This window comes from Pongo abelii, chromosome X (genome assembly GCF_028885655.2).
Source record: "Pongo abelii isolate AG06213 chromosome X, NHGRI_mPonAbe1-v2.0_pri, whole genome shotgun sequence".
In the NCBI taxonomy this organism is placed as follows: Eukaryota; Metazoa; Chordata; class Mammalia; order Primates; family Hominidae; genus Pongo; species Pongo abelii.
Window position 1 is genome coordinate 45,795,691 of NC_072008.2, and position 25,213 is coordinate 45,820,903.

Consider the following 25,213-nt stretch of genomic DNA (forward strand, 5'->3'; position numbering starts at 1 on the left):
ATGTGCTCTTTATTCCATTTTGTAGATCCATATTTCCACCTAGTATTATTTTCATTTTCTTTTTGCCTTAAGGACTTCCTTCAACATTTCTTGTCAGGGAGGTCTCCTGGTGGATTATTTCAGCTTTTATATGTCCAAAAATATCTTTATTTCACATTTGTTTTTGAAGGATATTTTCAATAGTTATAGAAACCTAAGTTGGAAGTTTTGTTTTCTTTCAGTACTTTAACAATATTGCATTACTGTCTCCTTGCTTCTATTGCTTCCAAAAAGAAATTTGTTGTCATCTTTATCTTTGTTCCCTTGTATGTAATGCATCTTTTTTCTCTGGTAGCTTTAAAGATTTTCCCTTTATCACTGGTTTTGAGAAAGCTCATTTTAATGTAACTCGGTATAGTTTTCCACACATTGATGGTGTTGAGGTTCGTTGAAATTCTTGGATTTGCAAGTTTGTAATTTTCATGAAATATGTAAAAATTTTTGGCTATTGTTCCTTCAAACATTTTTTTTTCTGCATCTTTTCCCCCTTGAAGGACTTCAACTGAAAATATATTAAGCTGCTTTAGGTTGTTTCACTTATCGTTGATTCTGAGTTCATTTTTCCCCTTGTTTGTCTGTTTTATTTGAATAGATTCTATTGCTATGTCAAGTTCAGCCTCACCAATCTTTCCTCCTGTGAGATATACTTTGCTATTATTTTCATTCAGTGTATTTTTTTACCTCAGAAAATGTAGTTTTCATATCTAGAGGATTGTACGTTTTCTATGTTTCTACTTTACTTTTTGAACATATGAAATATTGTTATAGCTTTTAAAATGTCCATGTGTAATTCTAACTTCTGTGTCAACTCTGGATTGGTTTCAGTTCATTGATTTTACCCTTTATTATAGGTCGTATTTTCCTTCTTCTTTGTCTGCTTTGTAAGATTTTTCACAGCTTTATTGAAATATAACTAACATACCACTGGATTTACTTGTATAAAGTGTGCACATTAACAATGCTTTTTTAGACTGCTAATTTTGATCAGATACCAGACATTGTGAATTTTATCTTGGATGTTGAATATATTTTATTCCTGTAAATATTACTGAGTTTTTTTTCTAGTATCAAGTTAAATTAATTGAAAATACTTTGATCTTTTGAGGTCTTGCTTTTAAGACTTTTTAGGCAGGACCAAAGTTGTATTCAGTCTAAGGTTGACTATTCCCCACAGTTGAGGCAAGTCACTTCTGTGCACTATTTTCAATGCCCTGTGAATTGTGAGGTTTTCCAGTCTGGCTGGTAGGAGCAGGAAAAATTCCCAACCCTTTAGAGAACCAAGTATTGTTCCTTTTTCTCTTCTTCTTATTTACTTTATTGTCAAATTAAAATTACATATTTTTATGGTGTACCACAGAAATTTTTGAAATATGTATACATTCTGGAATGACTTCATCAAGCTAATTAACATACGCATTACTTCACACATTTATCATTTATTTGTGGTGAGACCTGTGATCCTTTTAGATAATTCTTTTCCCAGCCTTGGGTGGTTTCCTTACACGCGTACAGTGATCAATGCATACTTAGCTGAATACTTGAATGGGGCCTTTTGCAAATCTCCAAGTTTCTCTTTGTGTGTAGCACTCTTCTCTCTGGTACTCTGTCCTGTGAACTGTGAGTGTTCCGATCTCCCAGGAGACAGATTCTGACCTCTGTCTCCTTAAGTCTGCCAGGCTTTACTTGGGTTCCTGTTCCTGTGGCCTGGAATAGCTTAAGGCACTAAGCTGGACCCAATCAAGGGACTCACCTTGATTGTTTTCCTTCTTTTAGGGATCACTGTCTGTTATGGTTAATTTTATGTGTCAACTTGACTGGGCTAAGGGAATGCCCAGATAGTTGATAAAACATTATTTCTGGGTGTGTCTCTGAAGGTGTTTCTGGAAAAAATTAGCATTCAAATCAGTAGACTGAGTAAAGAAGATCACACTCACCAATGTAGGCAAGCATTGTCCAATCCCTTGAGGGTCTGGGTAGAACAAAAGGTAGAGGAAGGGCAAATTTGATCTGCCTTGTTTGAGCTGGAACATCTGTCTTCTCCTGTTCTCAGACATCAGTGCTCTGTGTTCTCAAGCCTTCAGACTCCGTCTGTGACTTACACCATCCCCACCCTCCCACTCTCCCCCACTGGCGGCAATGCCAGTCCTCAGGCCTTTAGACTTAGACTGAGTTTCACCTCCAACTCTTTCTTGTTTCTTCAGCTCATAGACAGCATATTATGGAACTTCTTGACCTCCGCAATCATGTAAGCCAATTCTTATTTTTTTATATATCTCTGTTGGTGCTGTTTATTTGGAGAACCCTAATTAATATGCAATCTTTCATTCCCTGATGCTCATTGTATTGAAAATAATTGATTCATACATTTTGTCCAGTATTTGGTTATTTCAGGTGAGAAATTAAGCCAGACCTTTTACTACATTTTGGCTGGAAGCAGAAGTGTTAAATACTTTTTAAAAAAAAAAATAAATAAAAACAAACTTTTTTCTGTAATTCCAAGGAAGTTTACATATATCTTTTAAAAGAAATTATGATCTTAGAAAACAAGTTGAGTTTGTGTCCACCCCTAAACCTCTAAACCCTGATTAAGTGTAGCACTGGGTGGAAAAATAAACTCAGGAAACCTGAAAACACAACTTTATTTTTTATTTAATGAACCAATCTACAATGGTATTTTAGGGTACAAATGATTTCTTCCAGTCTTCTCATCAGGAACTGCTTTTCTCTTAGTATTTTTGATTCTACTACAGCCAGGGTCATTGGATCAGCCTCATTGGGTTTTGCTTTTATCCTTGTAATGGAAATATATAAAACCTGATGGAATGAGGTAAGGTTTGGTATCCATTGTATTCTTACAGTTGCCTTCTGGATCTCTTGCCTGGATGCTGGTACCCATTATTCAGATCCTTTCTCCAGTCTGGACCTGTTTTAATCTCTGATCATTCTTCCTGGCACATTTCTACCTAGCTTTAGATTTACTTGGAATCTATCAGTAATCTGAACATTTTTCTATCTTTAGTTTCTGGTCTTGTTTCAGCTCTCCTGAGGTCACCTCTCCTGATCCATTCTTACATCCTCTTACCTTAGGCCCTAATGGGGTAGGGATAGTTACAATGCTTAGTCTTATAGCAAATTTGTGGCTCTTCAAAGGAAGTGCTTCAAAAATTTTGTTGCATCAATAATGGGGAGAGAAGAGACAAATAGTTATTGCAGTCCAACCAAGTGATAGTATCAAGTCTCTGTGCTTTATGTAAAGACTGGGTATCATTTATGTGCCTTTTGCCTTGTTAATGTGGGGATTTTCTTCCTGTGAGTGCATCCCTTGATTTAAAACTTTGACACTTTTTCTCCTTTAGATTCATAGTGCAGTGGGGATCTTAAGATGCCTTTAAAACGGTATTTCCCATTCTTAAGCTTCATTGGTAACTCCTTGGTGAATTATGACTCTCTGTTAATGAGTTCTGCTGTTTTCTCTTTTAATTCAGTGCTCACCATGGGGGATAGGAGGACTTTACCTCAATTGTGATATGAAGTGTTCTCTACAAATACATTAAATTTAGTTTGTGTCAGTTGGAATCTTGGCAAGTAGCAGGATTCAACAAGATTCATCAAATAAAATACATTAATGAAAGGACTAATTACAGGGGTGTGGGCTTGATTAAGAAAACCAACAAAGGATGTTGAGGCACTCAGAGACTGGTCTCAGTGGAAAACCATCATCACTCCCAATAACCTGGAGTGTCCCAATTCCTTCCACAGAAAACCTGGAGCTGTGGAGGAAGGCAGAGGAGCTGTAGTCATACAGGAACACAGCCATGCCAGAAATGTGGCACTGATGTATAGAGAAAGCAGGTAAAGATATACCCCAACCTCTCTTCCACCACTCTTTAATCCCCCATGAATATCTCTATAAGCATAGCGCAACCAGAAGTCAAATGGAAAAGGAAGCTTGGGTAATGCAGTCCACAGGGCCCCCTGGAATACAGCAAAGCAAACAGGGACATGAAATATACATAATTGGGGTGCAAATGGAGAAAAAATACAGTAAAAAGTCTTTGCATCTTTCTGGATTCTAGCTGGTATATTAGATAATTACTTAAGTATTATAAGTTACTAACTACAGTAAGAATAATAATTGAGCTAAGCTATCATTATACTAATTTTTTTTTTACTATTTACAGATTTTTAAAATGTAAGCACCTACTAAATTATTTGGGGTAATGTTTTAAAAACTATGTTAGAGTTTTCAAAATTTTAATGGGCTCTAGCAGTAAAGATTTTTCCAATGCAGGATATTTTAAAAGGGCTAATGAGCTAGTGTGGTATGAGTCTACACTCAGCAACCACTGCATTTTTAACTTTATTTTAATGCTCAAAAATAAACAACAAGATCCCTGAGTGCTCTTGTTGGCTGGGCTGTGTATTTTAAAACACTTCCTCAGAACACCGCAGTTATTTGAAGGATGTGTCATACAGTCTGCTGCTGGCTTAAGAAACCATGAGATGGAGGACATTCAGTTGCCTTTTTAAACTTATTTATTTAATTTTAGAAATAAATGTGTGGCAAAAGGAGTTTTGATTCTATAAGCTGAGAGTCTGTGTACAAATTGCAAACTTTTGAGCTTTAAGTCTCCTCTGTGACTCTAGACTGACTCTAGGCTGACCCCAACCAAGGCAAGCAACCTCAGCAGTATGTTTAATACTTCAACCCACTTGGTCCTCAGCTCCAAATGCAAGAGTTTCTGAGCAAGTTAATCTTTTCCTTGTACTACTGCAGTTCAGGTGCATTCAACGTGAATTTATTAAAGAACCATAATGTGCCAGGCATTGTGTTCAATGTTGGGAGACTAAAGATAAGATGTAGAACCAACATAAGAGAAATGGACACATAAACACACTCTCTGATATCATGTGGTATATGTGGTAATAGACGTAGGTATGGGCATTTAGCCTACCTGAGTCATAGGAAAGCTTCCTGGTGACTAATAGATTTTTGAAGGTTTCTAAATTTCACCTCCAGCATGGAAATGAAGGTGGGGAAATGAAGGTAGTCTAGGCAGGGAAAACATTACAACTGAAAGTAAAGAGGCATGAATCAGCATGATGAGTGCTAGAAACTATACCAAGCATGAATAGCAAAGAAGGGAGTGGTAAGGGATTAGGCTGGGGGAAATCAACAGAACAGTTGACGTCAAGGGGAGTAGACTTGCTCAAAAGCTTAGACAGTATCTATATGTTATAAGAATTTTTCAAAGAGGCTGTCAGCAAATATAGGGGGAGAGGTTAAGCCTAGGGAAGGGGCAACACTGGAGCTCAGTAGTGTAGGCAGAATGAGTAATAGGCCAGCTATGTGTTGTTTCAGACTTCCAGGCATCCGTAAGGATCAGGGATCAGACATCAGGAACAACTCACCCATGTGATCCATGTAGCTGTCAGAAAATTCATGAGGAGCTCTCACCCAGAAATCTGATTGGCAGTGGGAAAAATCCAAAGTCATATATAAATTAAAAGTTGATTCTCTTTGTCTTTGCAATACTGAAATGAGAAAAAGACAAAACAATTGGCTTAAATCTCTACAACCCAAGGAGATCAGAGCACTTTGTACCCAAAGGATTGTCAGCACCTTTCTCCTCAGAGGGTCATTTGCACAGCAAATACTCATTTGTCTAGGGGTAGACATAATTGTCTTCAGTTTTGGGGAGATTTAGGGGTATAACCATCAACAGAAGTTCGTTCATAACTATTCAGGTAGTTCATGGCATTGAGTGTGGTAATAATTACAATTTCAAGATTACTTCTCTGTTCTCCTTCCAGATGGGAGGGCTCATTACCAGTTCTAGGTAACAGAGGCTTTCTGCTGGAGTTTAGCCATAACACCTTGGTTTCAGGTTAAAATATACCATAAGAAATAATTTTGAATCCCAAGCCCAGAGTTTTATTTTCCTCTTCAATCCAGCATAATTACATTTTCATTTTGGTAGGCAAAAGATATTCTTATCAACAAATGATGTTGGGTCAATTGGAAAATCACGTGGAAAGAAAGATGTATCTTAACCTCTACTTTATACCATAACCAAAAATTAATTCCAGATAAATTGTGGACCTCAATGTAAAAGATAAAACAATAAAACTTCTGGAAGATAGTGTAGGAGAAGAGCTTCATTACCTTGGAAAAGATTTCTAAATAGGACACAAAAGGGCCAATCATAAAGGAGATCAATAAATTGGACCATATTGATCAATAAATTGGGCTATTTTAAGAATTTGTATTCATAAAGAACACCAATAAGGGAGTGAATGGGCAAGCCACAAAACTCAAATCTAGAATATTATAAGGAAAATTCAGGTACCCCAATGGAAAAATGAGCAAAATATTTGAATAGGAATCCCACAAAAGAGTATAATCAAATGGCCATTAATTATCTAAAATAGTATTAGCCTTATTTTTCATTGAGGAAATGGCAAGATGACAGTAAGAATGGCCAAATTTTAAAAGACTGACAATACTAAGTGCTGGTGAGAATATGAAGCAACTGGAACTCTCATACTCTGCTGGTGGAAGTGTAAATTTGTACAACCACATTGGAAAACTACATGGAAGTATCTACTAACACCAAACATGCACATACCCTATGACCCAGCAATTCCACTCCAATGTATGTACTCAACAGAGATGCATACTTATGAATCCCAAAATACTTGTACAAGTATGTTCATAACAGCCTCAACCCAGAAGTGGGTTGAGCAGTCTATCAACTATAGAATGGATAAATTATATTAAATAAAAAAGCGAAATACAACAACAAAAATTAAGGATTGGCTCCTACACACAGTAACTGGATGAATCTCCCAAACATACTATCAAATGGAAAAATCCAGATACAAAAGCGTACTTTTTCTATGACTCCCTTTGCATACACTTCAGAACTAGGTTGAAACCAATATATAATGGTAGAAAGGATATTGAGAGAAGAGGTAGTACTAAATGAAAAGGAACATAAAGTGGGGGTGCTCCTGGGATGTTGGTAATGTTTTATTTCCTAATCTAGATGGCATTTTCATGGGCATATTCACTTTGTGGTAATTCACAAAACTAGATGCTAAGAATGTGTACACTTTTATTTATGTAAGTTTTGCTTTAATAAAAATGTTTATTAATTTTTTTTCATTTTGAAAGGATTACTCTGGCTGTTAGGTGAAGAATGAATAGGTGAACAGGTAGGAGCAGATGCAGGATGACTAGCTAATTGACTATTGGATATTTCAGGCAAGAAATAATGGTGAATTGGGCTTGGATGGTGTTAGAAAAACAAAGGCCTGAACAGCCATATGTAGGAGAAGAGATTGGTAGGAATTGGTGGTAGACTAAAAAGGGAGTAGGAACAAAATCTGTCAAAGAAGGTTACTGGCTTATATAAATGGATGAAACATTTTGGCATTCACTAGAATAAGGAATATGGGAATATCGGCATAGATTTTTTAATGGCATCTTTATTAAGATATAATTTGCATACTATAAAATTTACCCTTTAAAGTGTACAGTTCAATATTTCACTTGACATAGCATATTTGTAGACATAGAAAACCATTATCACTATCTTATCTGATAACATTTTCATCACCTGGAAAAGAAACCCCATATCCATTAGCAGTCCCTCACCATTGTGCTTTCCTCCTCAGCCTCTGACAAAAACTAATCTACTTTCTGTCTAATGATTTGCCTATTCTGGCATTTCATATGAATGGAATCATACAATATGTCAGTGGTCCCCAATGTTTTTGGCACCAGGGACCAGTTGCATGGAAGACAATTTTTCTGTGGACCATGAGGTAGGTATGGTTTCAGGATGATTCAAGTGCATTACATTTATTGTGCACTTTATTTCTACTATTATTACATTGTAATATATAATGAAATAATTATACAACTCACTATAATGTGAATCAGTGGGCCCTAGCTTGTTTTCCTGCAACTAAACGGTTCCATCTGAGGGTGATGGAAGGCAGTGACAGATCGTCAGGCATTACATTCTCATAAAGAGCGTGCAGCCTTGTTTGCATGCACAGTTCACAGTAGGGTTCATGGTCCTATGAAAATCTAATGCCACTGCTGATCTGACAGGAAGTGGAGCTCAGGTGGTTATGTAAGTGATGGGGAGCAGCTGTAAATACAGATGAAGCTTTGCTTGCTTGCCTGCCACTCACCTCCTGCTGTGCGGCCCAGTTCCTAACAGGCCACAAACTGGTACTGCTCTGTGGCCCAGGGATTAGGGACTCCTGTAATATGTTATCTTTTGTGACTGGCTTCTTTTACTTATCATAATTTTTTCAATATTCACCCATGCTATACCATGTATCAATACTCTATTCTTTTTTTATAGCTGAATAATATTCCACAGAATGACTATACCATGTTTTGTTTATCCATCAGTTGATGGACATTTGGGTTATTTCAACGTTTTGGCCATTATGAATAATCCTGCTGGGAACATGCATGTGCAAATTTTTGTGTGGAAACATGTTTTCTTTTCTCTTGGGTATATACCTAAGAGTGGAATTACTGAGTTAGGTGGTAACTCTGTGTTTAACATTTTGAGAAGCTATGTAACTGTTTTCCAAATTGGCTGTACCATTTTACAGTCCCATCAGCAATGAATGAGGGTTCCAGTTTCTCTACATCCTTGCCCACACTTGTGTTGTCTGACTTTTTTATTACAGCCATTATTGTGGGTGTGAAGTGGTATCTCATTGTAGTTTTAATTTGCATTTCCCTAATGACCAATGATATTGAGCATCTTTTCATGGATTTATTAGACATTTGTATATCTTCTTTGGAGAAATGTCTATTCAAATACTTTGCTCATTATTTAAAATTGGGTTATTTGTCTTTTTATTGTTTGGTTATAGAAGTTCTTCATTGTAGATACAAGTCACTTAACAGATTTACGTATCTGTGAATGGTCCTTTTACTTTGTTGATAGTTTCCTTTGAAGAACAAGTGTTTTTAATTTTTATGAAGTCCAATTTACCTATTTTTTTCCATGACTGCTTATGCTTTTAATGTTGTAGCTAAGACTCCATTGCCAAATCCAAGGTCTAAGAGTTTTATAGTGTTAAGTCTTATGTTTAGGTCTATGATGTATTTTGAGTTAATGTTTGTGTATAGTATGAGAAAGAGGTCCAAACTTGTGATTTTACAAGTGGATATCCAGTTGTTTCAGTACCAATCTTGCATCCCTGAAATCAATCTCACTTGATTGTGATATATAAACTTTTAAATATATTGTCAGTTTCAACTTGCTAGTAATTTGTCAGGGATGTTTGCATCCATGATCATAAAAGATATTGGTCTGTAGCTTTATGTTCTTATTATTTTTTGTTTAGTTTTGCTATTAGATTAATACTGGCCTTATATAATGGGTTTGAAAATGTTCTTGCCTCTTCTGTTTTTGAAACAGTTTGTGTACAATTTATATTAATTCTTTTTTAAATGTTTAGTAGAATCCAGCAATGAAGCCATCTGGGCCTAAGCTTTGCTTTGCAAGAATTTTTAAAATTATCAGTTTAATCTTTTTTCCTTTTATAAGTCCATTAAGATTGTACATTTCTTCTTGAGTCAGGATCAGTGGTTTGTGTATTTCTAGGAATGCGTCCATTTCATCTGTGCTATCTAATTTGTTTACAAACAGTTTTTCATAGTATTAACTTTTCATTTTTTTTCATTTGTATAAGGTTGGTGTAATATTCCCTTTCTTTCCTGATTTTGGTAATTTGAGTCTTTTCTAGCTAGAAGTTTGTCAATTTTGTTGACTTTTAAAAGAACCAACTTTAGCTTTATTGATATTCTTACTGTTTTTCTACTCTCTATTTCATTTATTTCTGGTCTAATCTTTATCATTTCCTTTATTATTCTTGCTTTGGGTTTAGTTAACTCTTTTTCTACTTTAATACGGTGGAAGTTTAGGTTACTCACTTGAGGTCTTTCTTCTTCTTCTTCTTTTTTTTTTTTTTTTTTTTGAGACAGAGTCTTGCTCTGTCACCCAGGATGGAGTGCAGTGGCGTGATCTTGGCTCACTGCAACCTCTGTCTCCCAGGTTCAAGCAATGCTTGTGTCTCAGCCTCCTGAGTAGCTGGGATTACACGCATGTGCCACCATGCCCGACTAATTTTTGTATTTTTAGGAGAGACGGGGTTTTGCCATGTTGGCCAGGCTGGTCTCGAACTCCTGACCTCTAGTGATCCACCCACCTCAGCCTCCCAAAGTGCTGGGATTACGGGCATGAGCCACCACACCCAGCCTCTTTCTTCTTTTTTAATATAGGTGTTTACAACCATAAATTTATTTCTAAGCATGGCTTAACAACATAACAAAACTGTTATATATTGTATTTTTGTTTTTCATTCATTTCAAAGTGTTTTTCAGTTTTCCTCATAATTTCTTTTTTGACCCACTGGTTATTTGGAAGTGTGTTGTTTAATTTTGACATATTTGTGAATTTCCCAAATTTCCTTCTGTTATTCATTTTAAATTTCATAACATTGAGGCTGAAGAACATACTTTGAATCATTTTAATCTTTCTAAATTTATTGAGGCTTGTGTGATGGTTTAACGGTGGTCTCTCCTGGAGAATGTTCCATTGAATTTGAAAAAAAAAATGCGTATTCTTCTGTTGTCAGGCAGTGCTATATGGTCTGGAGCTTTGTGTCCCCTCAAAATGCATATGTTGAAACTTAATACCCAATGTGATAGTATTAAGAGGTAGGGCCTTTGGGAGGTAATTAGGTCATGAGAGCAGAGCCCTCATGAATGGGATTAGTGGCCTTATAAAATATACTTGAGAGAGCCTATTTGCCTGTTGCTCCATGTGAGGACAAGGCTAGAAAGTGCCATCTGTGAGTAATGAGCCCTTAACGGATACCAAATCTGCCAGCACCTTGGACTTCCAAGCCTCCAGAACTGTGAGTAATAAATTTTTATTGTTTCTAAATTACCCAGTCTAAGGTATTTTGTTTTAGCAACCTTAATGGACTAAGACAGAAATTGATACTGAGATAGGGTGCTGCTGTAACAAATACCTAAAAATGTGGTAGTAGCTTTGAAACTAGGTAATGAGTAGAGGCTGGAAAAGTTTGGTGGTACATGCTGAAGAAAAAAGCTTCCATTGCCATGAATGGACCATAAAGGGTTATTCTGGTGGGGGCTCAAAAGAAATAGAGAGCTGTAGAGAAAGCCTCAATCCTCTTAGGGATTACCTAAGAGGTCATGAACAGAATGTTAGTAGAAATATGAACAGTAAAAGCTATCCTGCTGAAGGCTTAGACAGAAATGAGGAACATGTTACTGAAACTGAAGGAAAGGCAACTATTGTTATAAAGTGGCAAATAACTTGGCTGAATTATGTCTGTGTCCTAGTGTTTTGTGTAAGGAAGAACTTCTGAGTTGATGAAATAGGATATTTGGTGGAAGAAACATCTAAGTAAAGTGTTGAGGATGCAGCGTGGTTTCTCTTGACTACTTATAGTAAAATATGAGAAGAGAGATTAAAGACAGAACTTATAATCAAAAAGGAAGCAGAACTTAAAGATTTGGAAAATTCTCAGCCTGGCCAAGTTGTAAGGAATAAAAAAGCATGTTCAGAAGAGACCACCAAGAGTGTGGCCAAGCAACCATTTGATAGGGAGATTAGTATGGATAGAAAAAAGCCATATGCTATTCATCAATACAATGGAAGAATGCTTCTGAAGGTATCTCAGAGAACTTCAGGGCTGCTCCACCCACCACAGACCCAGAATGCTGGGGTCTCGGGGGCTGAATGATTTCCAGGCTCTGCTCCCCCAATTCTGGTGTAGTACTCCTGGGCCACCCCTGCTGTGGTGCAAGTGAGACCAGGTGCAGCTCAAGGCACTCCTCTGGAAGGCACAGGCAGAAAACCATGGTAGCACCTACACAGTGCCATCTCCATGGATGTACAGAGTATATGAGCTACAGAGGCATGACTACCTCCATCTAGATTTCAAAGGATGCCCCAGAGAGCCTCAGGGCCCAGGCAGAAAACTGCCACAGTAGCAGGGCCACACAGAGCATCTTTGCTAGGGCAATGCCCAGCAGAACTGTGGAGTTAGAGTCACCACAAAGAGCCCCCATTAGGGCAATGTCCACAGGACCCATGGGGGAGGGGCTGCCCCTGAGACTCCAGAACTATAAAGCTACCAGGGTGCAACTCCAGCCTGGGAGAGCTGCAGGCAACCAACTTCAATCTATAAGAGTTTCTGTGTGGGCTGTGCCCAGCAAAGTGATGGGGGTGGGGCCAACTGGACCCTTGGAGGCCCAGCCCTCACCTCACTATGTCTGGAAAGCAGGACATGGAGTCAAAGAAAATTATTCTCAAGCCTTAAGATTTAATGCATTTTTCCTGTTGTGTTTTAGACTTACTTGGAATCTATTACTCTTTTCTTTTTTTCTATTTCTCTCTTTTAGAATAGGAATATCTACCCTATGCCTGTCCCATCACTATATTTTGGAAACACTTAACTTGTTTGATTTCACAGGCTCAAAGTTGGAGGGGAATTTGCCTCAGGATATGTCCCACCTTAAGTCTCATTCATTTCAGATTTAGATCGTATTTAGATGAGACTTTGGACTTCAAGCTTTTGAGTTGATGCTGTAAATATGTCATCTCATCCTAGTTAGAATGACAATTATCAAAAAAAACAAAAAATAACAAATGCTGGTGAAGATGTGGACTTTGAGGCTAATAGAATGAATGTATTTTGCATGTGAGAAGTACAAAAATTGTGGGGTGCCAGGAGCAGAATGCTATGATCTAAAGCTTTGTGTTCCCCCAAAATTCATATGTTAAAACCTAATACCCAACGTGATAGTATTAAGATGTGGGGCCTTTGGGATGTGATTAGGTCATGAAGGCAGAACTCTTATGAATGGGATTAGTGCCCTAATAAAAGAAGCTTGAGGTAGCCCCTTTACCCCTTCAGCTATGTGAGGATGCATCTAGAAGGAACCATCTAGGGGTAACAAGCCCTCACCTAACACCAAATCTGCCAGCACCTTGATCTTTGACTTTTAAGCTTCCAAAATTTTGAGCAATAAATTTTTACTGTTTCTAAATTACCCATTCTGAAGTATTAAAGTATTTTCTTATAGTAGCCCAAACAAGCTAAGACAAGAAGGACATTCTATAAATGTCTGTCAGGTCTGGTTGGTTTATAGTGTTATTCAAGTTTTCTATTTCCTTGTTGATCTTCTGTCTAGTTATTCTATCCATTATTGAAAGTGTGGTATTGGAGTCTCAACTATTACTTTTAAATTGTCTATTTCTGGCCAGGCACGTTGGCTTATGCCTGTAATCCCAGGACTTTGGGAGGCCAAGGCAGGTAGATCACTTGAGTTCAGGAGTTAGAGACCAGCCTGACTAACATGGTGAAACCCTGTCTCTACTAAACTTGGGAGGCGAAGGTTGCAGTGAGCCAAGATTGCACCACTGCACTCCAGCCTGAGTGATGGAGTGAGACTCTATCTCAACAACAACAACAACAAATTGTCTATTTCTCCCTCCAATTATGTTAATTTTTGCTTAGTGTATTTTGAGCTCTATTGTTAGTTGCATGCATGTTTATGATTGTTATGTCTTCCTGATATATTCACACTTTTATCTTTATAAAATGTCCTTCCTTATACAAATGGCCAGCAGGTATATGAAAAAATGCTCAACACCACTAATCATCAGGGAAATACAAATTAAAACCTCAATGAGGCATCATCTCATCCCAGTTAGAATGGCTATTATAAAAAAGGCAAAAAATAACGAATGCTGGTGAAGATGTGGAGAAGGGGGAACTCTTATACACTGTTAATGAGAATGAAAATTAGTGCAGTAATATAGAAATCAGTATGGAAATCCCTAAAGAAACTGAAAATAAAACTACTTTATGATGCAGCAATGCCACTTCTGGCTGTATATCCAAAGGAAAAGAAATTAGTATGTCAAAAAGATATCTACACTCCCATGTTTATTGTTAACACTATTCACAATAGCCAAGATATGAAACAACCTAAGTGTCCATCAACAGATAAATGGATAAAGAAAAATGTGGTGTATATACACAATAAAATATTTAGCCATATAACAGAACAAAATTCTGCAATTTGTGGCAACATGCATGAGCTTACAGGACATTATGTTAAGTAAAATAAGCCTGGCACAGAAAGATAAATACCACATGTTCTCACTCACATGTGGAAGCTAAAAATGTTGATTTCATATAAGTAGAGAGTACTGTGGTGGTTACTAGAGGCAGGAAAATGTGGTGGGTCAGGGAGGGGATAGTCAAAGGTCGGTTAATGGATACTGAATTTCATCTAGATAAGAGGAATAAGTTCTAGGGTTCTATAGCAATATAGAGTGACTATAATGAACAATTTATAGTATATTTTCAAACAGCTAGAAGAGTGGATTTGAAATGTTCTCAATACAAAGAAATAATAGGTGTTTGAGGTGATGGATATGCTAATTACTCTGATTTGATCATTTCATATTATATACATGTATTAAAATATCATACTTTACCCCATAAATATATATATAATTATTATGTTAATTAACAATAGTTCTAAAAGCAAAAATAGATTTGTTTATAAAGATGTCCTACATTTGCAATGAATCACAGAAATAATAACTAAATTTGTCTTCTATTTTATTGATTTTTTTGAATGGCCAGTGCTGACATTATTTGAGGTCATTTTAAACTTGTATATTTTCTCTGAACAATACTAAATCAAATAAAGTTACTGAGAGTGTTCCAAAAGTTGTCCTCCTTTGTTGCTAGAAAAACTTTTGTCTTCAAGTCTATTTTGTTGGATATTAATATGACCACTTCAGGTCTCTTTTAGCTACCATTTTCACAGTGTATCTTTTTCCATCCTCTTACTTTCCTCTATTGGTGGCTTTTAATCTAGTGTGTCCTTTATGGACAGCATATGGTTGGATCATGATTCTTTACTATACTTCCAGTTTGTGCCTTTGGCTTGGAATGTTTAATCTGTATACATTTTATGTAATTACTGATAAAATAGGAAGTACTTTTTTGCTTTTTAAAAAAAATAATAATAATGGAAGCAATTTAGTATATATATACTTTAGGATTTCTGTTTGGTTCTTTTGTCATAATTTCTATCCCTTTTATTCATATTTTCTATTTCATTAAATATCATTCTCATGCATTCCTGCTTTTTTGTATGTCTCATAATATTTTGTTGAAAACTGGACATTTTAAATAATATAACGTTTAATCTCTGGCAATCAGATCCTTCCCTCCTCAAAGTGTGTTGGTGTTTTCACTGTTGGTTTGATGACTCTCCTGGATCAATTCTATAAAGTCTGTATTCTTTGTTGTGTACTGTGACTAAAGTTTCTGCTCATTTAGCTTAGCAGTCAGCTAATGTTTGGATGGAGATTTCCTTAAATACTTTGAATCACAAATCTTCCACACTTTGCCAAAGGGCTCTGAGCGAGTGTTGAGGAACACTTTCAATGCCTCAGCAGTTTGAAACTTTACCTGATCCTTAATTTCCTGCTTTCAGAGAGCATTAGTTTTAGCCAGAGGTGACAAATTAGGGCCTTGAAGTATTTCCTGGGCTTGCTCCCTCCAGTTGCTGCTAGATTGCTGGTTTTCACAGCTACTGTGATTTTGAGGGTGCTGGTTTTCAAAGACTGCTGCAGAACTGGAGCAATGGGGATGAAAATAAGGCAAGTTACAATACCACAGAGCTTACCATTCTTACTGGGACTCAGCCAATTTTCTTTTTAAAATTTTTTTTAATTTTCAATTTTTGAGGGTACATACTAGGTATATGTACTTATGGGGTACATGAGATGTTTTGATACAGGCATGCAATGTGAAATAATCACAACATGAAGAATGGGGTATCCATCCCCTCAAGCATTTATCCTTTGTGTTACAAACAATCCAATTAAACTCTTTTAGTTATTTTAAAGTGTACAATTAAGTTATTATTGACTGTAGTCACCCTGTTGTGCTATCAAATACTAGGTCTTATTCATTCTTTCTAACTATTTTTGTTGTAGGCATTAACCATCACACCTTCCCCCCACCAGCTCCACTGTCCTTCCCAGCCTGTGGTAACCATCCTTCTATTCTCTATGTCCATAAGTTCAATTGCTTTGATTTTTACATCCCAGAAATAGGTGAAAATGTGTGATGTTTGTCATTCTGTGCCTGGCTTATTTCACTTAACATAGTGATCTCCAGTTCCATCCATGTTGTTGTAAATGACAGGATCTCATTCTTTTTTTTTTTTTTTTTTTTTGAGACAGAGTCTTGCTCTGCCACCCAGGCTGGAGTGCAGTGGCGCAATCTCGGCTCACTGCAACCTCCGCCTCCCGAGTTCAAGAGATTCTCCTGCCTCAGCCTCCTGAGTAGCTGGGATTACAGGCGCCCACCACCACGCCCAGCTAATTTTTGTGCTTTTAGTAGAGATGGGGTTTCACCATATTTGCCAGGCTGGTCTGGAACTCCTGACCTCGGGTGATCCGCCCACCTCAGCCTCGCAAAATGCTGGGATTACAGGCATGAGCCAACACACCTGGCCAGATCTCATTCTTTTTTATGGCTGAATAGTACTCCTTTGTGTATATGTATCACATTTTCTCTATCCATTCATCTGTTGATGGACACAATCTTGGGATTGTGAACAGTGCTGCAATAAACACGAGAGTGCAGATATTTCTTCAATATACAGATTTCCTTTATTTTGGGTATATACCCAGTGGTGGGATATCTGGATCATATGTTAGCTCTATTTCTAGTTTCTGAGGAACTTCAAACTGTTCTCCATACTGGTTGTACTAATTTACATTCCCACCAACAGTGTACTAGGGTTCCCTTTTCTCCACATTCTCACTAGCATTTGTTATTGCCTGACTTTTGAATATAAGCCATTTTAACTGGTGTGTTATATTAGTCTATTCTGATGCTGCTAGTAAAGACATACCCAAGACTGAGTAATTTATAAAAGAAAGAGGTTTAATTGACTTACAGTTCAGCGTGGCTGGGGAGGCCTCAAAATCATGGCAGAAGGCAAAGGAGGAGCAAAGGTACATCTTACATGGTGGCAGGCAAGAGAGCATGTGCAGGGGAACTGCCCTTTATAAAACCATCAGATCTCATGAGACTTATTTACTATCACAAGAACAACATGGGAGAAAACTTCCCCATGATTCAGTTACCTCCCACTGGGTCCTTCCCATGACACGGGTATCTTTACAGCAGCACTTCACTCTTGGTAACAATGTGCTATATTAGTCTGTTCTCATGCTGCTAATAAAGACTTACCCAAGACTGGGTAACTTATGAAGGAAAGAGATTTAATGGATTCACAGTTCAGCATGGCTGGGGAGGCCTCACAATCATGGCAGAAGACAAAGGAGGAGCAAAGGCACATCTTACATGGCAACAGGCCAGAGAGCATGTGCAGGGGAACTGCCCTTCATAAAAAAACCATCAGATCTTGTGAGACTTATTCACTATCATGGTAACAGCACAGGAAAACCTGCCTCCATGATTCAGTTACCTCCCACCAGGTCTCTCCCACAACACATGTGGATTATGGGAGCTACAATTCAAGATGAGATTTGGGTGGGGACACAGCCAAACTATATCAACTAAGGTGAGATGATATCTCACTGTAGTTTTTATTTGCATTTCTCTGATTATCAATGATGTTGAGCACTTTTATATATGCTTGTTTGCCATTTGTATGTCTTCTTTCAATAAATGTCTATAAAAATCTTTTGCCCATTTTTTGATCAGATTGTTTGATTTTTTTTCCTGCAGAGTTGTTTGAACTCCTTATATATTCCAGTTATTAATCCCTAGTCAGATGGGTAGTTTGCAAATATTTTCTCCCGTTCTTCACTTTGTTGATTGTGTCCTTTGCTGTGGAGAGCTTTTAAATTAGATGCAATCCCATTTGTCCATTTTGCTTTGCTTGCCTGTACTTGTGGGGTATTGCTTAAGTAATCTTAGCCCAGATCAATGTCCTGGAGATTTTCCCAATATTTTCTTGTAGGAGTTTCAGTTTGAGGTCTTAGATTTAAGTCTTTAATCCATTTTGATTTGATTTTTATATATGGTGAGAGATAGGGGTCTAGTTACATTCTTCTGCATATGGATATCCAGGTTTCTCAGCACCATTTATTGAAAAGACTGCCTTTTCCCCAGTGTATGCTCTTGGCATCTTTGTCAAGAATGAGTTTACTGTAAGTGTGTGGATCTGTTTCTGGGTTCTCTATTCTGCTCCATAGGTCCATGTGTCTGTTTTTATGCCAGTATCATGCTGTTTTGATTACTATGGCTCTGCAGTATAATTTGAAGTCAGGTAATGCAATTCCTCCAGTTTTGTTCTTTTTGCTTAGAGCTATTCTGGATATTTTGTGGTTCCATATACATTTTAGGATTCTGTTTTATATTTCTGTGAAAAATGTTATTGGTATTTTGATAGGGATTGCATTGAAACTACAGGTTGCTTTGGGTAATATGGACATTTTAACAATATTGATTCTTCCAATTCATGAACATGGAATATCTTTTTATTTTTTGGTGTCCTCTTCAATTTTTTTCATCAGTGTTTTATAGTTTTCATTATAGAGATCTTTCATTTCTTTGGTTAAGTTAATTCCTAGGTATTTAATTTTATTTGTGGCTATTGTCAATGGGATTACTTTTTAATTTCTTTTCAGATTACTTGCTGTTGGTATGTGAAAATGGCAGCTTGTGGGTCTGTCATATATGGCTTTTATTATGTTGAGGTATGCTCCTTCTATATGCAGTTTTTTGAGGGTTTTTATCATGAAGGGGTGTTGAATTTTATCAAATTATTTTTCAGTATCAATTGAAATGATTATATGGTTTTTGCCCTTCATTCTGTTACGATGTATCATGCTGATTGATTTGCATATATTGAACCATCCTTGCATCCCAGGGATAAATTTCACTTGGTCATGATGGATGATCTTTCTAATGTATTGTTGAATTCTGTTTGCTAGTATTTTGTTGAGAATTTTTGCATAAATATTCATGAGAGATACTGGCTTGTAGTTTTTTTTTTTTTAATGTGCCTTTGTCCAGTTTTGGCATCAGAATAATGTTAGCCTCATAGAATGAGTTTGGAAGTATTCCCTCCTCCTCTATTTTTCAGTAGGGTTGGTATTACTTCTTCTGTAAATGTTTGGTAGAATTGAGCAGTAAAGCCATTGGGGTCCTGGGCTTTTCTTTTCCAGGAGGCTTTTTGTTATGGCTTTGATCTCATCACTTGTTACTGGTCTGTTAAGGTGTTGGATTTCTTCATGGTTCAATTTTGGTAGATTGTATGTATCCAGGAATTTGTCTATTTCTCTAGATTTTCCAATTTATTGGCATATCATTGCTCATAGTAGCCATTAATGATCTTTTGAATTTCTGCAGTATCAGGTGTAATGTCTCTTTTTCATTTTATATATTTAGATCTCCCTTTTTCCCTAGTCTGGCTAAAGGTTTGTCTTTTTTGAAAAGTTAAACATAACTTTTTGTCCTTTTGTTTCGTTCATCTTTTTTATTATTTTCTTCATTTCAAATTCACTTATTTCTTCTATGATCTTTATTATTTCTTTTCTTCTACTAACTTTGGGTTAGTAGTTTGCTCTTGCTTTTTTACTTCTTTAAGATGCATAATTAGATTGTTTATTTGAAGTTTTTCCTCTTTTTTGATGTGGACACTTAGAGCTAGACACCTCCCTCATAGTACTGCTTTTGCTGCATCCCATAGGTTTGGTATGTTGTGTTTCCGTTATCATTCCCTTCAAGAAATTTTTAAATTTCCTTCTTAGTTTCTTCATTGACCACTGATCATTCAGGAACAGATTGTTTAATTTCCATGTCTTTGTATAGTTTCAAAAATTCCTCTTATTATTGATTTCTAGTTTTATTCTTTTGTGGTCAAGGAAGATACTTGATATTATTTTGATTTTATTGAGTGTTTTAAGACTTGTTTTGTGACCTAACATATAGTCCATCTTTGATAATGATACATGTGCTGAGGAAAAGAATGTGTATTCTGTGACCATTGGATGAAATGTTCTCTAAATATCTATTAGATCCATTTGATCTGTAGTGCATATTAAGTCTTTTTCTTTGTTGATTTTCTGTCTAAAAAATCTGTCCAATGCTGAAAGTGGGGTGTTGAAGTCTTCAGCTGTTATTGTATTGGGGCCTATCTCTCTCTTTAGTTTTAATGATATTTTCTTTATATATCTGTGGTGCTCATGTGTTGGGTGCGTATATATTTATAGTCATTATCTCCTATTGTTGAATTGACCCCTTTATTATATAGTGACCTTCTTTGTCTCTTCTTATAGTTTTTATCTTGAAATCTATTTTGTCTGATATAAGTATAGCTACTTCTGCTCTTGTTTGGTTTCCATTTGTATGGCATATCTTTTTCCTCCCTTTATTTTAGGTCTATATGTGTCTTTATAGGTGAAGTCTGTTTCTTGTGGGCAACAGATCAATGGGTCTTGTTTTTTTTCATCCATTCAGCCATTCTATGTCTTTTGATTGTAGAGTTTAGTTCATTTACATTCAATATTATTATTGGTAAGTAAGGACTTACTCTTGCCCTTTTGTTATTTGTTTTTTGATTGTTTTGCAGTCTTCTTTCTTTCCTTCCTGTCTTTTTTTAGTTAAGATGATTTTCTCTGGTGATATGATTTATTTTCTTGCTTTTTATTTTTTGTGTATCCATTGTATGTTTTTTGGTTTGAGGTTACCAGAAGGCTTGCAAATACTATCTTATAATCCATTACTTAACCTGAGAAAAACTTAACACTGTTTGCTTAAACAAAGAAGCAAAAAGAAAATAATAAAAACTGTATGCTTTTACTTCATCCCCCTGCTTTTTAACTTTTTGGTTTTTCTATTTATGTCTTATTGTACAGTCTATGTCTTGAAAAGTTATTATAGTTATCTTTTTTGATTGGTTCATTGCTTAGTCTTTCTACTTAGGATAAAAGTAGTTTATAACAACAGTTACTATGTTATAATAATCTGCATTCTGTGTATTTACTACTACCAGTGAGTTTTGTACCTTCAGGTGATTACTTACTGCTAATTAACATCCTTTTCTTTCTGACTGAAGTACTCCCTTTGCATTTCTTGTAGGAGTGGTCTGGTGTTTAGGAAATCCCTTAGCTTTTCTTTGTCTGGGAAAGTCTTTATTTCTTCTTCATGTTTGAAAGATATTTTCACCAGATATACTATTTTAGGGTAGAAGGTTTTTTCCTTCAGCACTTTAAATATGTCATGCCACTCTCTCCTGGTTTGTAAGGTTTCCACTGAAAAGTCTCCTGACAAACGTATTAGAGAGCTCCATTGTGTGTTATTTGTTTCTTTTATCTTGCTGCTTTTAGGGTCTTTTCTTTATTCTTGACCTTTGGGATTGATTATTTAATGCCATGAGGTGTTTTTCTTTGAGTTAAATCTGCTTGATGTCCTATAACTTTCTTGTATTTGGTTATTGATATCTTTCTCTAGGTTTGGGAAATTCTCTGTTACTATCCCTTTGAATTAACTTTCTACCCCTATCTCTTTCTCTACCTCCTCTTTAAGGCCAAAACTCTTAGATTTGCCCTTTTGAGGCTATTTTCTAGGTCTTGTAGGCATGCTTCATTTTTTTTTATTCCTTTTCTTTTGTCTCCTCTGACTGTGTATTTTCAAATAACCTGTCTTCAGGCTTACTAATTCTTCCTTTTGCTCCATCAATTCTGCTATTAAAAGACCCTGACATATTCTTCAGTATTCCAGTCAAATTTTTCAGCTTCAGAATTTCTGCTTGATTATTTTTTATTATTTCAATCTCTTTGTTAAATTTATCTGATAGAATTCTGAACTTCTTCTCTGTGTTTCTTGATATTTTTTGAGTTTCCTCAACACAGCTATTTTGAATTCTCTATCTAAAAGGTCACATATTTCTGTTTCTCCAGGGTTGGTCCCTGATAGCTTATTTAGTTTATTTGGTGAGGTCATGTTTTCCTGGATGGTGTTGATGCTAGTCAACAATCTTCAGTGCCTGTGTATTGATGAGTTAGGTATTTATTGTAGTCTTCACTATCTGAGATTGTTTGCACCCTTCCTTGTTGGGAAGGCTTTCTAGATACTTGAAAGGACTTAAGTGTTATTATCTAAGCCATACCTGCTTTAGGGGGCTCCCCCAGCCCCATAAGGCTATGGTTCTTGCAGACTCGTAGAGGTACCACCTTGGTGGTCTTGGACAGGATCTGGGAGAATTCTCTGGATTACCAGGCAGAAGTTCTTGTTCTCTTTCATTACTTTCTCCCTCCAAAATGGAGTCTCTCTGTTCTGACCCACCTAGAGCTGGAGGTGTTGTGACACAAGCACCTCTGTGGCCACCACCATTATGACGGTGCAGTAGAGCACTGGATCTCACCCAAGGCTTGCTGTAACCACTCCCTGGCTACTTCTTATGTTTTCTCAGGGCCCTGGGGCTCTACAATCAGCAGGTGGCAAAGCCAGCCAGGCCTGTGTCCTTCCCTTCAGGTTGACAAGTTCCCCCTAACCCTGGGTAGGTCCAGAAGTGCTGTCAGGGAGTCAGGGACTAGAGTCAAAAACCTTAAAGTTCAATCTGGTGTTCTATTATACTGTGGCTAAGCTGGCACTCAAACCATAAGACAGTCCTTGCCACACTTCCTTCCCCTTTCCAAAAGCAGAGTAGCCTCACCCTGTAGCCATGGCCACTGTAGACCATGGGGAGTTCTGCAAGACTACTGCCGATTTTCCCTTAAGTCTCAAGGGCTCTTAAGTCAGATTGTGGTAAATGCTGCCTGGCCTGGAACTCACCATTCAGGGCAGTGGGCACTCTTCTGGCTCATGGCAGAGCCAGAGATGCCATCCAAGCGTCAAATCCTGGAATCAAAAACTCCAAGAGCTCACTTGGTGCTCTACCCAACTGTGGCCAAGCTGGTACCTAATGTGAAAGACAAAGTCCCCTTTGCTTAGTTCTTAGGGAGTACTAAGTGCTCTCTGTACCACACTGTTGCTGCTGGGGAGAAACGGGGGGTGGTGAGGGAGGGGTGGCACTGGCGATTCATAGTTAAAACCAGGTACTATGAGGGCGCACCTGATCTTATGAGGGTGTTTTCTTTGTGTAGTTTTTTTTTCTTTTTTGCTAACAATGTTTTTGTTTGTTTGCTTGTTTTTAATTGAACTAATTGCTCACATTTATGGAATACTGTGTGATATTTTTAACTTTTATTTTAAGTTCAGGGGTACACGTGCAGGTTTGTTACATAGGTAAATGTGTGTCATGGGGGTTTGTTGTCCAGATTATTTCATCACCCAGGTATTAAGCCTAGTATCCATTAGTTATTTTTCCTGATCCTCTCCCTTCTCCCACTCTCCACCTTCCAATCACCTCCAGTGTGTGTTGTTCCTGTCTTTGTTCCCATGTGTTCTCATCATTTAGCTCCCACTTAAAAGTGAGAACATGTAGTATTTAGTTTTCTGATCCTGTGTTAGTTTGCTAAGGATGATTGCTTCCAGCTCTATCCATGTCCCTGGAAAGGACATCATCTCATTCTTTTATATGGCTGATAGTATTCCATGGTGTATATCTACCACATTTTCTTTATCCAGTCTATCATCGATGGCCATTTGGGTTGATTCCATGTCTTTGTTTTTGTGAATAGTGCTGCAATGAACATATGTGTGCATGTGTTTTTATAATAGATTGATTTATATTCCTTTGGGTATATACCCAGTAATGGGATTGCTGGGTTGATTGGTATTTCTGTCTTTAGGTCTTTGAGGAATCGCCACACTGTCTTCCACAATGGTTGAACTAATTTACATTCCCACCAACAGTGTATAAGCATTCCTTTTTCTCTGCAACCTCACCGGCATCTGTTATTTTTTGACTTTTTTATAATACCCATTCTGACTGGTGTTAGATGGTATCTCATTGTGGTTTTGATTTGCATTTCTCTAATGATCAATGATGTTGAGCTTTTTTTCATGTGACTATTGGCCGCATGTATGTCTTCTTTTGAAAAGTCTCTGTTCATGTCATTTGCCCACTTTTTAATGAGGTTGTTTGTTTTTCTTGTAAATTTGTTTAAGTCCCTTATAGATGCTAGATATTAGACCTTAGTTCAGATGCAGAGTTTGCAAAAAATCTCTCCCATTCTGTAGGTTGTCTGTTTACTCTGTTGGTAGTTTCTTTTGCTGTGCAGAAGCACTTTAGTTTAATTAGATACCATTTGTCAATTTTAGCTTTTGTTGCTATTGCTTTTGGTGTCTTCATCATGAAATCTTTGCCTGTGCCTACGTCCTGAATGGTATTGCCTAGGTTATCTTCCAGAGTTTTAATAGTTTTGGGTTTTACGTTTAAGTGTTTAATCCATCTTGAGTTAATTTTTGTATATTATATTAAAAAGGGGTCCAGTTTCAATCTTGTGCATATGGCTAGCCAGTTATCCCAGCACCATTTATTGAATAGAGAATCCTTTCCCCATTGCTTGTTTTTGTCAGGATTGTCAAAGATCATATAGTTGTAGGGGTGCAGTCTAATTTCTGGGTCCTCTGTTTCATTCCATTGATCTATGTGTCTGTTCTTGTACCAGTACCATGCTGTTTTGGTAACTGTAGCCCTGTAGTATAGTTTGAAGTTGGGTGGTGTGATGCCTCCAGCTTTTTGTTTTGTTTTGTTTTTGTAGACAATTGTTAAATTGGTGTCGTTGCAGGGGGGATGATCAGTGGAACCTTCTACTCCACCACCTTGTTCCCAGCCACTTTTCTTAAATCAACAATTCTCAAATTGTTGAAAGCCTTGGGTTAATTTCCAGAGTTCTGAAAGAAATGGTTTTGACATTTTTTGCCAGTTTTCTCATTGCTTTTATGGAGGAGCAGATTTTTAAAGTCTTTACTTTACCATTCCAGAAGTGCTTCTTTAGGTACAGACTTGAGGGGAAATACACTGGGGTCAATTTTGGACTAATTAAATAAAACTTGTCTTTGAGACACCCAAGAGGAGATATCCAGTACACGTTTAAATATGTGTCATGTAACAGATGCAATGGTTAACATTTCT

The 25,213-nt window shown here is 37.0% G+C and overlaps 1 long non-coding RNA gene across 1 annotated transcript in view; it reads left to right on the forward strand.

The window, feature by feature from the left end:
* Positions 1-3,798: 3,798 nt before the first annotated feature.
* The window catches only part of LOC112130945 (uncharacterized), a 42,503-nt gene continuing 21,088 nt past the window's right edge, over positions 3,799-25,213 (forward strand). The window contains exon 1 of the long non-coding RNA XR_008517977.2: positions 3,799-3,891. This is a non-coding gene — a long non-coding RNA (uncharacterized LOC112130945). The remainder of the gene's footprint in view (positions 3,892-25,213) is intronic.